The sequence below is a fragment of the Pelecanus crispus genome, chromosome 4, assembly GCF_030463565.1.
Source record: "Pelecanus crispus isolate bPelCri1 chromosome 4, bPelCri1.pri, whole genome shotgun sequence".
In the NCBI taxonomy this organism is placed as follows: Eukaryota; Metazoa; Chordata; class Aves; order Pelecaniformes; family Pelecanidae; genus Pelecanus; species Pelecanus crispus.
Window position 1 is genome coordinate 41,043,824 of NC_134646.1, and position 17,852 is coordinate 41,061,675.

A 17,852-nucleotide genomic window follows, 5' to 3' on the forward strand; every position below is an offset into this window, starting at 1 on the left:
ATATGGAAAACAAAATAAGAATACCAATAAAATTGGCAACAGACAGGAGTACCAGTAATTATATTGATAAAAGTATACTTGTATTCTACTCTTCAGTAAAGCAAGAGATAGTTTTAATTAATTCACCATTTAAAGGCTGCAGGAAATTTGGCTAGGTAGGACTGGGAAATAAAAAAAACTGAGCTGAGAACCACAGATAAATAAAATAGAGAAAGGGTATGAACGTTTAATTCCTGATTTTGAAACTAAAATAATTTCATGAGATACAAGAATTGCTGGAGTTCTTTCCAGAAATACCTTTGGGCAAGTTCACTTAAAAGTGGGTAGATAATATAATAAAAGTACTCAACCCATGTTCACTAAAGGTACATTAATACCATCCATATTACTTTCATTTGTCTTCCCATGAGTCCAGAACACCTGAAGGATAAACTACCATAGGAAAAATACTACTAAATTCTGCATTTTGTTTCTTAAAAATTACCAGTTTTGTACAGACTGTCAGCAAATATATGGATATAGTACTACGTCCACAAAAAAGCCAACAAAACAAACAACCCCCCAAAAACCCACAAAACTAAAACAACAAAAAAACCCCACAAAGCACACACAAAAGCCACAATGACAACAACAAAAAAATGAAAACCAAAAACCAATCAGAATGTTTTCATTGAAATAACAAAATTCACCTTTATGGAATTAATATTCTCTGAAAGGTCTTGTTGTTATATAGTATACCTTTGGATTATATAGTTGCTGTGCTTCATTCATTAAGCAGATTAAAAAAAAATAGAAAGCTAGATGACAGACCACATATTCTTAAATTGAGCCAATTTACCTCAATACCACATAACCTTCATTGAACATAAAAAAAAAAATCATTAAAACTGAAGATGTGGCTTCCACTCTCTTCACAAATCATATTTTATTGTTATTCATTATTTTTTTTCCTACACAAGCAATTGAAACGTATACATAATAAATTTTTAGTATTACATGAAGAAGTAAGTGATATTCCAAGAAGGTAATAATTTTTATAAATTGTACAGTAATGAATGACAAATAGATTACTGGTGCTGCTGCCTTTTAGATACACCCTCCAATAACATTAATCACTGCAAAAGACTTTTATTCAAATGCTTATGTTCAGAAGTCTTCAATACAGAACGTTCATTTCTTAATACCAAATCCTACAGCCTGTTGGACCTTTTCCATCTCTTACCCATATAGTTTTTGGGCAGTTGGTCTTAATATTGGACAACTTAGAAGAACTACCAGGCAAATTCAATCAACAGAGACAGGAGTTCCTGACTATGATACAGATAACAATATGTGTAATATGTAGAAACTTACCTGAAGAAATAGTCCTAACATTTGGCCATGAAGGGCCTTCCTCATGAAAGTGAAAATCTGCTGTTGGCTATATCACATGCTATTCATGGTTGTGGGATTTTCTGGATGAATGAGTTACAAATCTGTACTGCAATGATAACATTCACACACCACTTCTATGACATCCTACACATAACCATAAATATGTACCACACATTCAATTAGCCTACAATGGTATCACGATACAGAAGCAATATCAGCCATGACACTTGCTAATATTTCTTCTATTATGAGCTCTCTTGATGGTACATTTAACTTGCTGATAACAAATGAAAATAGATTTTAATATCTATTTGAAAAATGGTGTCCTCCTTAATTTATATTAATCTATATACAAGTGATAAGAATTCCTGTAACTTTTTAGCAGATAAACCAGACAACACAGCAGTCCTGTGATGCGCATGATGGAAACTGTTATTACAACTTTAAGACAGACTACTGGACAGCAGTGATTGACAAGGTCTAATTACTTTAATAGTTGGAAAACAGAGAAAATCACCTTTTTTATTAAGTGTTTAAAGCTTGATCCAATTTTTTTTGTTTGTTCAAAGGAAATAAGCCTATTTCCTTCATCAATAGACCCATATACTGTATCAATAAGTATCAGAATTTCCTGAACAGAAAAGTATGTAGAAATAAAGTTATTTCTCCTATATATTAGGTTGCTATTCCTTACATGTCCTCACTTTTACCAGCTCTCTATTCCATTTTTTTCCCTCTGTCTTCAGAACATTTCTATATGAAGTTCATGGTTTTTACTACCTAAATTATTTTTTCATCTGTTTCTTCCTCTTTATTTCCTTATACAACAAAAAAAAAAAAAAAAAAAAAAAAGAGATGTTTTTCTTGTCTCCCTTCTCTTAACTCCATGCTCAAATACATCTTTGACTTCTACTTTCTGATCCTAAGGTAAGGTTACACATACTAATACATCACATAACAGAGCTTACAGCTACACCCACATATACAATTGAACAACTGCTTCTCCTGTCTTGCTTTCCTCCATTCCAATCTTCTATCCTCTGTTCCTGCTTTAACATGTGTTGCCTTTACTATCTGCATTATCTCTGCCTTTATCAAAAATGGGAAGTGTCTTGCCTATTCTCTTCTATTTTTGAGATGGAAATAGGAAAGAGCAGCGATATGTTAACTTGATTACAACCAGACCCATTACACCTCCACACTAATGCTGCTGAGCCTCACGCTTCTTCTAGCTCTGCAAACATTATGAAACAGAAAACAACATTCATCTGTTGTCTTCCTCCCCATCCCCCCAAAAAGCTGCAAATGAAATATTTGTGTGGCCCTCCCTTCCAGAGCTCAGCTGTCTCCACTCCAAGGTCTAGTTTTGAGGGGACACAGTTACGCAACATTTGTATGTTTTCAAACCTAGGCTAAGTTGCATCAAAATACACAGACTAGAGCCAAGCTAGGTAAGAAAGGTAAAATTGCAGTCAAAGCTAAGCTCAGAGATTAAAGAGAAAAACACCAATATGCAAAGGCATACAATTTTAAGGAAAATACACTGAGTTTGAAGATGGCAACTCAGCAACAAGGAAGATCAGCCCCTTCCAAGGAAGAACAGAGATTGACCTTTCCGCACATGATCAACAAAATCTTGGGCAGCAGACACCTTTGGGGTCATGGGGATGGAAATGTATTAATGCTTCAGCAGTAGCTAGCCTAGTCTCATCAGTTATGCACATTTGCCAAAAAGCAAATGCTTTATAATTCTGCACTGCTTATAACCTGCTTGCATTCTCTCCATACACATGGAAAAAAGTATACAATGTGACCTGGAGCATGAAGGCTGCACCTGACACAGCTATTGGCGTCAAGACCAAGACTGGCCATTACAATCAATCAAAACCCACATCCCTGATGACCTCAGCTCCCTCACATTTTGTTATGCTAAGCAAAACTGATATCAGAGAGAGGCTACCACCACTAAGTAATTTGCAAAAAACTTCTGAAAGACTTTTAGTGAGACCTGGTGTTGGAATTAAAAAAGATATCTGCTTAATGTCTGATTTTTTGGCTTTTCTTTTGACCTTTCTTGCTACATTTTGGCTTTCTGACTGGGGTGCGTTGAAGGAGTGTAAAGATTGCAGTGGTGCCATTACAGATTCTCTGTATAAAAAAAAACAAAAAACATAGAATCATGGAATCATTTAGGTTGGAAAGCACCTTTAAGGTCATCAAGTCCAAGTGTTAATTTAACACTGCCAAGTCCACCACTAAAACGTGTCCCTGAACACCACATCTACACATCTTTTAAATACCTCCAGGGATGGGGACTCAATTACTTCCCTGGGCAGCCTGTTCCAAGGCTTGGCTACCCTTTCTGTAAAGAAATTTTTCCCAATATCCAATCCAAAACTCCCCTGGTGCAACTCGAGGCCATTTCCTCTCATCCGATCACCTGTTACTTGGGAGAAGAGACTGACACCCACCTCACTACAACCTCCTTTCAGGTAGTTGTGGACAGCAGTAAAGGACTCCCCAAGCCTCCTTTTCTCCAGGCTAAACAACCCCAGTTCCCTCAGCCACTCCTCATAAGGCCTGTGCTCCAGACCCTTCACCAGCTTCATTGCCCTTCTCTGAACATGCTCCAGCACCAAAATGTCCTTCTTGTAGTGAGGGGCCCAAAACTGGACACCGTATTCCAGGTGCGGCCTCACCAACACCAAGTACAGGGGGACGATCACCTCCCGGCTCCTGCTGGCCACACTATTCCTGATACAAGCCAGGATGCTGTTGGCCTTCTTGGCCACCTGGGCACACTGCTGGCTCATGTTCAGCCGGCTGTTGACCAGAACCTCCAGGTCCTTTTCCGCCAGGCAGCTTTCCAACCACTCTTCCCCAAGCCTGCAGCGTTGCATGGGGTTGTTGTGACCCAAGTGCAGGACCTGGCACTTGGCCTTGTTAAACCTCATACAGCTGGCCTCGGCCCATCGATCCAGCCTGTCCAGATCCCTCTGCAGGGCCATCCTACCCTCAAGCAGATCAACACTCCCACCCAACTTGGTGTCATCTGCAAACTTACTGAGGGTGCACTTGATCACCTCGTCCAGATCATTGGTAAAGATATTAAACAGAACGGGCCCCACTACTAAACTGTGGGAAACACCACTTATGACCGGCCACCAGCTGGCTTTAACTCCATTCACCACCACTCTTTGGGCCCAGCCATCCAGCCAGTTTTTTAGCCAGCAAAGAGTACACCCATGCAAGCCATGAGCAGCCAGTTCTTCCAGGAGAATGCTGTGGGAAACAGTGTCAAAGGCCTTACTGAAGTCTAGACAGACAACATCCACAGCCTTTCCCTCATCCACCAAGTGGGTTACCTTGTCATAGAAGGAGATCAGGTTAGTCAAGCAGGACCTGCCTTTCATAAACCCATGCTGGCTGGGCCTGATCACCTGCTTGTCCTGTACATGACATGTGATGACACTCAAGATGATCAGCTCCATAAGCTTCCCTGGCATCGAGGTCAGACTGACAGGCCTGTAGTTCCCCAGATCCTCCTTCTGGTCCATCTTGTAGGTGGGCATCTCATTTGCTAACTTTCAGTCAGCTGGGACCTCCCTGGGGAGCCCAGACTGCTGACAAATGATTGGAAGTGGTTTGGTGAGCACTTCCACCAGCTCCCTCAGTACCCTTGGGTGGATCCCATCCAACCCCATAGACTTATGTGTGTCTAAGTGGTGTAGCAGGTTGCTAACCATTTCCCCTTGGACTATGGGGGCTTCATTCTGTTCCCTGTCCCTGTCTCCCAGCTCAGGGGGCTGGGTACCCAGAGAACAACAGGTCTTACTCTTAAGCCCGAGGCAAAGAAGGCATTAAGTACCTCAGCCTTTCCTCATCCTTTCTCACTGTATTTCCCCCTGTATCCAATATAGGATGGAGATTTTCATTAGCCGCCTTCTGTTGCTAATATATTTATAGAAACGTTTTTATTGTCTTTTATGGCAGTAGCCAAATTAAGTTCTGGTTGGGCTTTGGCACTTCTAATTTTGTCCCTGCATAACCTCATGACATGCTGCCTGTGATGAGGCAGGAAACAAACAAACTATGTGACCCTCCTTGTCACTCGGACCATGTTTCATACTTATGTTTTGCATAAAACTATTATGGTTTTATATATGTTAGTGGGTAATGTGCTGGTGTTGTTCAAATACACAAGTAAAAGCTAAATGTGCTGTTCTGATAGAAAACTGCATTGGCTGAAGAAGAAACAAGAACATCAGACAAGTTCAGAATGTTTTTGACTTGCTAGTGATTCGAAGATAGGCTTTCAAAAAGGGTGAAGAAAAGGAAGGATAGTAGGTATTTTTATATGTCACAATGTAAAAGAGATAGCTGACGGGCATTACAGGCACTGCACTAACCAGGAGATATGTAGAAATTAAAGTAGCCTCAGATCATCCAACACAGAAATGGATTTTGCTCTGGGAATTTGAGAGAATAGCCGGCAAGCTACAGGATTAAAGAAATCTGGCGGTGGACACTAGTATGCTCCAGGCAGAGAAAAAACATTTGCAGTCATGTAATGATTACAGCTAGTCTCTTCATACAGGACACTTCTTGCATTTTATGAAGCACTGAAATAAATGTATGACAGTCTAGTTCCCATTCTGTCCTGGCTTATGGTCTTTAGGGAATAAGAAAAAATTCAGCTCTGTTTTAACTGTCAGCTTTTCTGCTGATGAACTAGGGAACAAAATGATGCTTATTGTTCCTGTGAGAACAACCATTTGATTTTAAGAACTACAAAAAAGCAAAAAAATTAGGATTTTCATAATCTAGTTTGTCCTTTTGTGTAATCTGCAAGACTGTATGGTATAAGGCTAGGTAAAGTGGAAATTCCAAGCCCTTTTTTTGCTTGTGTCTTACCTAAAACCAATTAAAGAAGAATTACTGATGGAAAAACTATTTTTTAGTTTGAATATGTTGACCAGCCGGGTTAGCTCAGTTGGTTAGAACATGGTGCTAATACCGCCAAGTTCACAGGTTCAATCCCTGCTTACTGCAGGGGCGTTGGGCTCGATGATCTCTCAAGGTCCCTTCCAACCCAAAGCATTCTATGAATCTATCTCAGTGACAAATACAGGCATTTATCTGAATTTCAGTGAGGTCAGCAGAGTGATTTCACTGTGGCTTAGACCCAGCTCCTATATACTTGTGTGAAAGACAAGAGTACAGTCATGAATTTCAAGTATTTGAGTATTACATGTTACCAGCCTAGCAAATTATTCTACACAGACTGTAAGCTTAAAATGGAACCCTCCACCAGCAATTAAAAAGCATTAAAATGCAATTAAGAAGTACCTTGCGGTATAAAATGCCCATGAATTAAAATTACCAATTAATTTTTATTCATAACATCCCCAACTCTCTTGTTTTGGAGATTTTTTTGTTGTTGTTGTTATTGTTGCTAAAGCTGAGTTTCACAGAATTTTATAGTCATTGTATTTGACTGGCTTTCTGCCTCCACAGACCAGATCTGATGCACGGTAAAAGTAGAATGGGACAGGAGGTCTGCAGGAGAGAAAGTGAAGAAATGCAGATCATTGTAAAGAATTCAGATAGAACTGTTCTTAAATCTGTTATCCTAAAAGATGTAATTAGTAAACAACAAATAGGATTAGCCTGTGAAGGATGTTTAATGGAAGCCTTAAAAGAGCTTGCATTTTACTTGAATAGAGTAATACTAGGCATTGTGGGAACTGCCACTCAGAGAAAATTGTCTGTCTCTCCCCTTGCCTAGCTCGCAGCATTAGAAAGAAGCAAATACTACCAGAAATGCTATTCTATCACAGAACATTGTGGTAGCAGGATTTATATTCAGGAGACTGCAAAAATCACATTAGGTATGTCCTACCTAGTAGATCACATAGCAAAGGGCTGAGAACCCTCTGAAGTACTACCCAAGTCACTCCCATTACTGAAAAAAAAAAAAAAAAAAAAATCTCAATTTTTTTCAGTTTCTACATGGTTCTTTATATTCTTTCCAGATAATTAAATCAACATAGGTGTACATAAGTAGAATGAAAGAGTAAAGATTTGATCTTAACAGAGGGTTTCAATAACTGGTGTAACTAAAATAAATCTGTCGGATACAGAAAAAGTTTCATCCCTGTGTGAACTTCAAGCAATTTAACTAACAAATTCCTTCTTCTAATGAAAACAGATATTTAAAAGGTCCATACCACCCTTGGGAACAGAGAGATGCCCTATATAATTTTATGCTTCTCTACCAAGAAAATATCAACTAAACACATCTACATTTAATTTCAAACAACCACGAATATGAAAAGCTGGAGGGCTTGCACAAACGTGGAAGATTTGATTAGATATGTTTAAGAACCAGCTTTAAATGTCCAGTATTTTATTTCATAAACTCCTGCATCATTATTTTTCCATTAGATAAGCAATGTTCTTCCTGCCACTGAGCACTGTATCAAATACACTGATCATTTTTTGTTTACCCCAGGAAAAGTTCCTTCTAACCATTGTTGCTCCCCCCACCCTGCTCAACTTTAAGTCTTTTATAAACAATATTAATTCACAAAGTATCAACGTCAATAGCTAGCAGACCTTCTGATTAAGTCCCCATTCATTACTATTTAGGGAGTTCATTGAAGGAAGAGGTTTTATAATCAGTTCAGAGTATATTTCATTCAATTCCTAATGATGTTTAACATTTGTCATGTTTTTCAGCTCAATCATTGTATACAGAGAATTACAAGCAGTGTGCCAACTGAAACTGTCTAAAAATCAGATTTCTCCCTATTATGAAAAAGATTAGTATATTTTTCCCTAAATTTAATTGTTTAAACCCAATATTTTAGAATGTTTCCTTTAATACAGGATATTTCAAATGAAACAGGTTTTAAATATACTAAAAATTTTGCAGAAACTTCCAAAGCCAACTTCTGTGCAAGTCTATTACAGCCATTCCTGGGTCTTTTTGAGTTATTACTAATGCACGGCTTTCAGTCCTGAGAACATTTTTACTTAGAAAATTTTATGTTAATTTAAATACAGAGTGACCTTTGACTTAGCTGTAAGCTTACAGCCAGTGTAAACCAAATATTCATTATATCTCACAGTTTCTCTTATATTACACTACCTTAACACTTGCAACTTGTGAACCGCATGTACTATTTCCACGTGTATTCTGTTATCAGGACAGCATTTTAACTATTGAGGCAACAGGCAGGTCATTTCAATTCGTAACCAACATTCAACGCTTTCTGTAATGCTCTATGAATAAAACACTTTTACGAAACCCTTCCCCTTGCTGCCACCCTGAAGGCCTGAGTCAGGCAGGGGAGATCTTTCAGCAAGAAGTTATTGGGAACTGTGTGTTCTGTCACTCAACTTTACAAACTCTAAGTGGTTTTAAGCATCTAGTATTAGCTTCCCTCCATAAACCCCCATCAATCTAAATAAATTAATAAGTTAATAAATTAATCTAAATAATAAAATTATCAACCGTTAATGTTCCTTAAAAAATTGTGAGGGGAAAAAACCCCATATTATTTAAGATTGTAAATTTTTCTTCTACATGTCTCCTAGTGACAAACTTCACAATGGTCTTGCATTATTTTGAAAACCATCACAAATTTTTAGGTATATGTCTTCAAAAAAAATTACCAGTTATTCAGTAATTCTACGTAATCTTAAAATTGCCTAAAAATTTTCAGTAGTCAAGTCTTGTCAAGTCTTATGCTACTTGCATTTTTTAATATTAATCTCCCAGAAGAAAGCAGCTGTTTAAAGTACTGTTAAAATTCAGCATTCAGCAGCTGTTTGGTCAATTTGCATCACACCAGGGTTCTCTGTTCTTCAGCATTCTGTACAATCTGAGGTAGATTTGTTCTTCACAAAAGCAATGGGAGCTAACCATTTACTGACTCTAGCAAAGAACAGAAAAATAATTTGCTGCTTTTCCTTGAAAGATTTACTTTTTCTTAACATTTCTAGACAGTTTTTCCTGTTACATGAATATGCATCAAGGCCATTTTCAGAGAAACAAGCTATTTCCATGATTATAATAAAAATTCTAAATATGAAGACATGAAATAAATTTAAAAGCCATTACTGAAAATGGTTTAAAGTGAAATCCAATTAAAATTAATCATTCATTACATTAAAAAAAATCAAAAGTAAATTTTTAACACTCAAAAGGTCCACTTAATGTTTTTTTAAAGAAATATAAACATATTGTTCAGGTATTTACTTAAAAAAAACATTAAAAATACTGAATTATAAAATTTAAAGGAAAAGCCTCTTAACTAAAGCATTTCTGTGTGTATTACGTATTAGGGGTTTGCGTGCCACAAGGAGAAAAAACTTTTTTCTTTCCTTCCCCTTTCTTGATAGTCTTTACCACACTTTTAGCCAGAGTTTAAATTTAAAGTTTTACCAGATTGTTTTTGTAGCTGTATTTACACAATAGACTGAAAAGTGCTGAAACTTAACTGCTGTGTAACTTCACCACTCCATGGTTAGCAGCTTTTTGTGGAGGGGTTTAGTTCAGTTATGGGTAGTGGCTCCAGAAACAGTCCAGGACAGACTTGGTACAGGGACCTGGAACTTACCTGCTCCTTCTTAACCTAATTTTTGTATTATCACTAAGTGCTATAAAACTTTCCATAGTTAGAATTCTGGTTATCTCCTTATCCAAGATCACTACATTTCACGAGCCAAATCCCGTGCTGCTGCAGTTATCACAGGGAGCAAGTGGAATGAAGGTGTACCAGGCACTGATGGGGAAGGAGCAGCACTGGTAAAACTTACAGGTAAAGACCAGAACTAATCTGCTCCTGTGGACACACCAGTTACCCACTTTTTCCTAAATCAAAAGAGGAGATTGAATATCTTACGCAAAGTTATTAGAGAGAACAATAAGATGATTGGAACCATTCTATGAAGGGGCAAAGAAAAATATTTCCACAGCAAAACGAAAATAAAGGAGATTCTGCCAGTAACTCCGCTGTAATATTTAGCAGTGAAACCTCAGCCACTGTTATTAAACCAGCAAAGAATCACAGAATGCTTTGGGTTGGAAGGGACCCTTAGAGGTCATCTAGCCCAACCCCCCTGCAGTGAGCAGGGACAGCTTTAACCAGATCAGGTTGCTCAGAGCCCCAGCCAACCTGACCTGGAATGTTGCCAGGGATGGGGCAGCTACCACCTCTCTGGGCAACCCATTCCAGTGCCTCACCACCCTCATTGGAAAAAATTTCTTCCTTATATCCGGTCTAAATCTATCCTCCTTTAGTTTAAAACCATTACTCCTTGTCCTGTCACAACAAAAAGATTGTCCCCATCTTGCCTATCGGCCCCCTTCAAGTACTGAAAGGCCACAATAAGGTCTCCTCACAGCCTTCTCTTCTCCAGGCTGAACAACCCCAACTCTCTCAGCCTGGCCTCGTAGGAGAGGTGCTCCAGCCCTCGCATCATTTTGGTGGCCCTCCTCTGGACCCGCTCCAACAGCTCCATGTCTTTCCTGTGCTGAGGGCTCCAGAGCTGGACGCAGCAATCCAGGTAGGGTCTCACCAGAGCAGAGTAGACTGGCAGAATCACCTCCCTCGACCTGCTGGCCATGTTTCTTTTGATATGGCCCAGGATACAGTTGGCTTTCTGAGCTGCAAGCACATATTACCAGCTCAAGTCCAGCTTTTCACCCACCAGCACCCCCAAGTCCTTCTCCTCAGGGCTGCTCTCAATCTCTTCATCCCCCAACCTGTATTGGTATCAGGAGTTGCCCCGTCCCAGGTGCAGGATCTTGCACTTGGCCTTGTTGAACCTCATGAGATTCACACAGGCCCACCTCTACAGCTTGTCCAGGTCCCTCTGGATGATATCTCATCCTTCTGGCATGTCAACCGCACCACTCAGCTTGGTGTCATCTGCAAACTTGCTGAGGGTGCACTTGATCCCACTGTCTATGTCATTGATGAAGATGTTAAACAGCACCAGTCCCAGTATGGACCCCTGAGGGACCCCACTTGTCACTGGTCTCCATTTGGACATCGAGCCATTGACCACTACCCTCTGGATGTGACCATCCAGCCAATTCCTTATCCACCAAACAGTCCACCCACCAAACCCATATCTCTCCAATTTAGAGAGAAGGATGTTGTGGGAGACCTTGTCGAAGGCTTTACAGAAATCCAAATAGATGACATCCATTACTTTTCCCTTGTCCACTGTCACTCCTTCATAGAAAGCCACTAGGTTGGTCAGGCAGGACTTGCCCTTGGTGAAGCCATGCTGGCTGTCTCAAATCACCTCCCTGTCCCCCATGTGCTTGAGCATATCTTCTAGGAGGATCTGTTCCATGATCTTCCGAGGCACAGAGGTGAGGCTGACAGCTCAGTAGTTCCCAGGGTCCTCCTTTCTTCCCTTTTTAAAAATGGGCACAACATTCCCCTTTTTCCAGTCAGCAGGGACTTCACCTGACTGCCATGACTTTTCAAATATCCTGGAGAGTGGCTTAGCAACTACATCAGCCAATTTCCTCAGGACTCTGGGATGCATCTCATCAGGTCCCTTAGACTTGTGTACATTGAGGTTCTTCAGGTGGTCTCAAACCTGATCTTCCCTTACAGTGGGAGGGGATTTACCCCCCTAGTCCCCAGCTTGTGGTCCATTGACTCGGGAGGGGCAAGGAGAGAGGTTGCCAGTGAAGACCGAGGCAAAGTTGTTGAGTACCTCAGCCTTCTCCTCGTCTGTTGATACTAGGTTGCCATTCCTGTTCATCAGAGGGGGTACTCTTTCTTTAACCTTCCTTTTCTGGTTGACATACCTGGAGAAGCCCTTCTTGTTATTCTTTACATCCCTTGCCAAATTCAGCTCCATCTTCGCCTTGGCCTTCCTGACGTCCTCCCTACACAACTGGGCCGTTTCCCTGTACTCTTCCCAGGACACCTGTCCCTGCTTCCACTGCCTGTGCAGTTCCCTCTTACTCTTTAGTTTGACCAGCAGGTCTTGACTCAGCCATGCTGGTCTCTTCCCTTCCTTGCCTCATTTCTTACACCTGGCAACTGATAGCTCTTGTGCTCTATGGAAGGTGTCCTTAAAGATCTGCCAAGTCTGTCCCATTCCCCTGTCCCTGAGGACCATCTCCCAGGGGGTCTTTCTGATGAACTCCTTGAAGAGCTGGAAGTTTGCTTTTCTAAAATTTAGGGTCCTGACTATACTCCTCGCTTTTCCCATGTCCCTCAGGAGTGTGAACTCCACCAATGTGTGATCACTGCAGCCCAGGCTGCATCCAGTCTTGACATCACCAATGAGCTCAGTTGCATTGGTGACCATCAGATGCAGTATTGCATCCCCTTGGGTAGGGCTGTCTATTACCTGGCTTAAGAAGTTATCGTCTATGCATTCCAGGAACCTCCTGGATTGCCTACAGCTTGCCGTGATGCTTTTCCAGCAAATGTTGGGGTGGTTGATGTCCCCCAGTAGGACGAGAGTCTACAAGCGTGAAGCCTCCTGGAGCTGGAGGAAGAAGGCTTCGTCAGCAGGCTCCCCTTGATCAGGTGGCCTGCCGTAGACACCAACCACAAGGTTCGCTTTATGGCCTGTCTCTGATTCTTACCCATAAGCTTTTGACCTGCTTGTGGCTATTCTTCAGGGATGGCTCTTCACACTGTATTGATTTCTTTGTGTAGAGGGCAACACCTCCACCCCTCCTTCCTCACCTGTCCCTTCTGAACAGCCTGTAGCGGTTGATAGCCACATTCTAGTCATGGGACTCGTCCCACCAAATTTCAGTTATGGCAATCAGGTCATAGCTTTGTAGTAGCACAGTAGCTTCCAGCTCCTCCTGTTTGTTGCCCATGCTGCGTGCATTTGTGTAGAGGCATTTGATCTGGGTTGCTGGCCGTGTTACCTTCTTAATGGAACATCCTTTGTTTTCCTTGAGGTTTTTCATGGAGGTTTCCTTGTTGGCTCCTACTACCTCAGGAGCCCCCAGCTCATCTCCGCAAGACTTCGACTGTGCTGCGGTGTCCCCAGCATGCCTCTGCGCAACAGGTTGAGGGCTCATACTAGCACCCTGTCCCTCTAACCATTGTGTACCATCCCACAGCTTGTCACAGGCAAGCCTGATATGTTCCCCCTCCCCCTTCACATCTAGCTTAAAGCCCAGTCAATGAACCCCCAAGCTCCTGAGCAAAGACTCTCTTTCCCCTTTGAGAAAGGTGGCTCCCATTTGACGCCAGCAAGCCTGGCACCATGTAGGCCATCTTCTTGTCAAAAAACCCAAAGTTGTGATGGTGGCACCAGCCATGGAGCCAATCAATCTCTTTGCATCATAAAGCAAATCTACATCTCCTCACAATGGGTAGAGCCCATTGTTATTGACTACTCAGAGGATTTGCACAATTAATATTCTGCATGCATCAATGAAGTGCTCATCATTAAGATTGAAGCTCTTTGATTCCCAACAGTTTCCCAGCATAGCAAAACAAACAAACAAACTACCCAGACACACCACCAAAGAACTTGTCAGGGTGGAGTTTTTTTCCATTTCAAGTTAAAATCTGTAGATTATGTTTTAAACACTATCATAGTAAACAATAGGAAGACTATCAGAGGTTTAGTGATTACTAAACATCTAACAATTCATCAATTTTGCCAGTTTTACATCCCTTATCTTTGTTATCCACATTCCTACTGCTGACATTTTTCATCCACCCATTTAGCTGCTCTTGCTTACTCTCAGACATAATAATTTTAATGAGATTCACAGGGTTTAGCTTCAGCTATTTCCCTTGAAGTTTAGATTGTCATACAAGTAGAGAGGATACTCTTTTTATTGCATCTGTTCTGCACCTGTCTTTTTTTTTTTTAAGTATGCTCAAAATTTTACATCATAAACCAGTATTTTTTTTTTTTTTTCAAATAACACTGAGGATCAAAGCAGTTGATTAAAAAAAAAAAAAAGGAAAAAACTACCAACAATAAACCCACCACACACAAAGACTTCACTTTGTTTCTGCATTTTCAGCTGCTGTTGGAAAAACTCCCCCTCCCCAAAAACAAGTCCCAAGGAAACACATTATCGCAAGAAAGTTGTAGAAGTTTAGCTATCTCTTAAAGATTATTTTGTCATCCTCAATATGGAAACACATTGTAAATTTTTTTTTTTTAATATTTCAAAAACAAATACTGAAAGGTGCATACATAATTAGAAAATAATGATACTTATCATTTGATATGGGAGACCAAAAGGAAAACATCTGCTATACATTTTTAATGATTTTGAGAAAGGATTTTGTTGCAACAGGAAAAGACAGAATAAGTATAAAATCCTAATGTTCTTGATAACAAGTTTTATTGTTAGCCACTTCTTTCTTACACTTTTTTTTAAATCTTTGTGTCCTGGTTTCGGCTGGGATAGAGTTAATTTTCTTCCTAGCAGCAGGCATAGTGCTGTGTTTTGGATTTAGTAGGAGAAGAATGTTGATAACATGCTGATGTTTTTAGTTGTTGCTGAGTACTGCTTATGCTACTCAAGGACTATTTCAGCTTCCCATGCTCTGCCAGGCGCACAAGAAACTGGGAGGGGACACAGCCAGGACAGTTGATCCAAACTGACCAAAGGGCTATTCCATACCATATGACGTCATGCTCAGTATATAAACTGGGGAGGGTTGGCCGGGGAGCAGCGACCGCTGCTCGGGAACTGTCTGGGTATCGGTTGGTGGGTGGTGAGCAATTGCATTGTGCATCACTTGCTTTGTATATTATTATTACTATTATTATTATATTGTTATTATTATTATTTTACTTAATTTTATTTCAATTATTAAACTGTTCTTATCTCAACCCAGGAGTGTTTCTCACTCTTACTCCTCCGATTCTCTCCCCCATCCCATCAGGGTAGGGGGAGTGAGCGAGCGGCTGCGTGGTACTGAGTTGCTGGCTGGGACTAAACCACGACACTTTGGAATCAAATCTTTTCTATTGGTGCTTCATACTGTGGCTTCATCCTGTTACTCCTAAATCATTTCCACCTTTCAAGATTCTAAATGAGAAACATTAGGGTTTCTTCCCATTTTTTGGCTTAGAAAGAAAAAGCAAAAAAACCTTCCTCTTTAAGTTTCAGATTCAACTCTTCCCTCCTCCTTTCAAACTCCTTGAAGAACAAGAGGAACGACTTAATTTTTCTTGTTTACAACTACAGTGTATTTTATTGTGAATGCACTAAAGATCCTTTGAAAGTATCTGGTTAGTTTTACACCACTAAATGTATCATATATAAAAAAAAAACCAAACACACACAATCTTAAAGGGAAAATTAAATGGTTCCTCTATATGCCTTAACATCCTTGGAATCAATTTGATTCCTAACTTTACGATAACATCTTGCACAGGATGAATTCTTCATGCATAGAGCACATGATCTTATTTGACAATTAAATATGCGGGAACGAAAGAAACAATATTTTACTTGAAATTGCAGGATTCTGTTAATACAATATAGCTCAAAAGATCAATTTATTTACATATGGGTGAGAACATTGATTTAAATTCAAATTAATAGCAGTCTAAGAGTGTTAATCAGAACATGTTGTGACATATAGGTCCTAACTCAGTCACAGTATCACCTTGTCACAATACCTCGGAAAGTCAAAGGGACAGTAAAATGTATGCAATAACAGAAATAAATTCCTTTAACTTCCCTTACAAGATGAAGGGGGTTTAGTGAACATTAAGTTAGTTATCATTTGCTCTTGTAATTCAAATTGGATACTATTTCCGTTCACCAGCAAAAAAGGTAATTCCTTTAGCTGGACAAAATAAGGAACCTCTGTGTGTGTGTGTATATATGTCTGTGTGTGTGCGCATATGTGTGTGTGTCTGTATGAATGGCTATATATACCCACTTTCTAACATTAACAGCAAAACTGTAATATAGAAACAAATACCTTATGCATAAAACCTACCAATGTTTCATTATTAAGCAGCATCTCAGTTTTATGTTGTACACATTCTCCTATTTTTGTCTCATCTGTGGAATATCCCTGGATTACCAATGACAATATATGTAAGCAATAAGACCACCTTAGATTTTATGGAGCATTGTATATTTCATAGGGTCAATTTTTAGAAATTTGTCATTTCCACAGTGCTTGCAATTTCATGGTATTCAAGTGTTAACACTAGCTGCACAAAGGAGTTCTACTATCCTGTATTTCTTTTAAATCTGATCTGCTGTACTGCAACAGAATCAGTAGATTTGAGTCTGCATTTTTCTATTTGTTATTTAATAGAAGTGATATCTTGTTGAAGCTTCCAGAGAGGAGTTATAAATTTTCTTTCCATAGCTGACATGTTACAGGAACATTGCTTAAGTACATCTCTCTACTTCTCACCAAAGAAATAGGTAAATTTCATTTCAGCATATATTTTCCCTCTGAAAGATATCACATCTGCTCCCCGTTTAAGGAATATTGAAGATTTACTTCCTTTAGGAATGCATTCTCAGTGAGTTCAGAACTACGTGCAACGTAATGCTAATATCAGTGTCAGAATGTTATTTCCCTTCTCTAGATGCTTTAAAAAAAACCAGTCCCCACCCCTCCCCCAAAAAAACGCAACCAAACCCACACCCATTTAATGTTAGTAGATATTTCAGAACCAAGAGTTTCGAGCAGAACGAGTTATATTCTTGTGTTTCATCTAAATAAAATTATTTCTTCATTATGTGGACAAGATATGAAGTAATCTGAAGAGCTTACAATACTGTTTTTATCAGAATATGCTGGCTGGCTGCTAGTAGCAAAGCAAGCTTCTGAGACTAAGGCCAGATAATTATTTAAGATGTACAAAAAGCATTAGATCACTTAGTCTTTTACATTTAGGAAAGGAGATGAGCTACATTTAGAAAAAAAAAAAAAATCACTACTCAGAATATCCCTGAACCTTTGCTACAGGTGATTGGACTGCTTTTTACATTACCCTAGTGTAGGTCAATTGAAACAGTCTCTCTCCTTAAATGTCCTGACTTCACTCTAATTTCTGAAAGACTCTCTTAAGCATTACAAGTACTTCTTCACTTCAGTAGGCTGTTCCTTGAAATACTGACTAAAGGGAACTTCATAGAAGTCACCTGAGCCAGGGGTTTACTGTTCACTTGTCTAGCACAAGCACAGTGTCCTCTTGACCTGCGAGAGCAAGTCAGGCAACTTCAGGAGCACATTCAGCAGTTCAGAAATAAACCTTCTATACCTAATATTGTAAAGGTTACTTGTATTATGGATATCTTTTTGCTTCCAGAAGCTAACTTGAAGATTTTTGCCACATACACACATACTAATTTAAAGGGAACACACCACTGTATGTGGTATTTTACATTGTTGACAATCCTGATCTCTTCAGCAACATCGAGCAGTATAACTTCTTGCAAGATGATCTTGAATTCATACACAATGCCA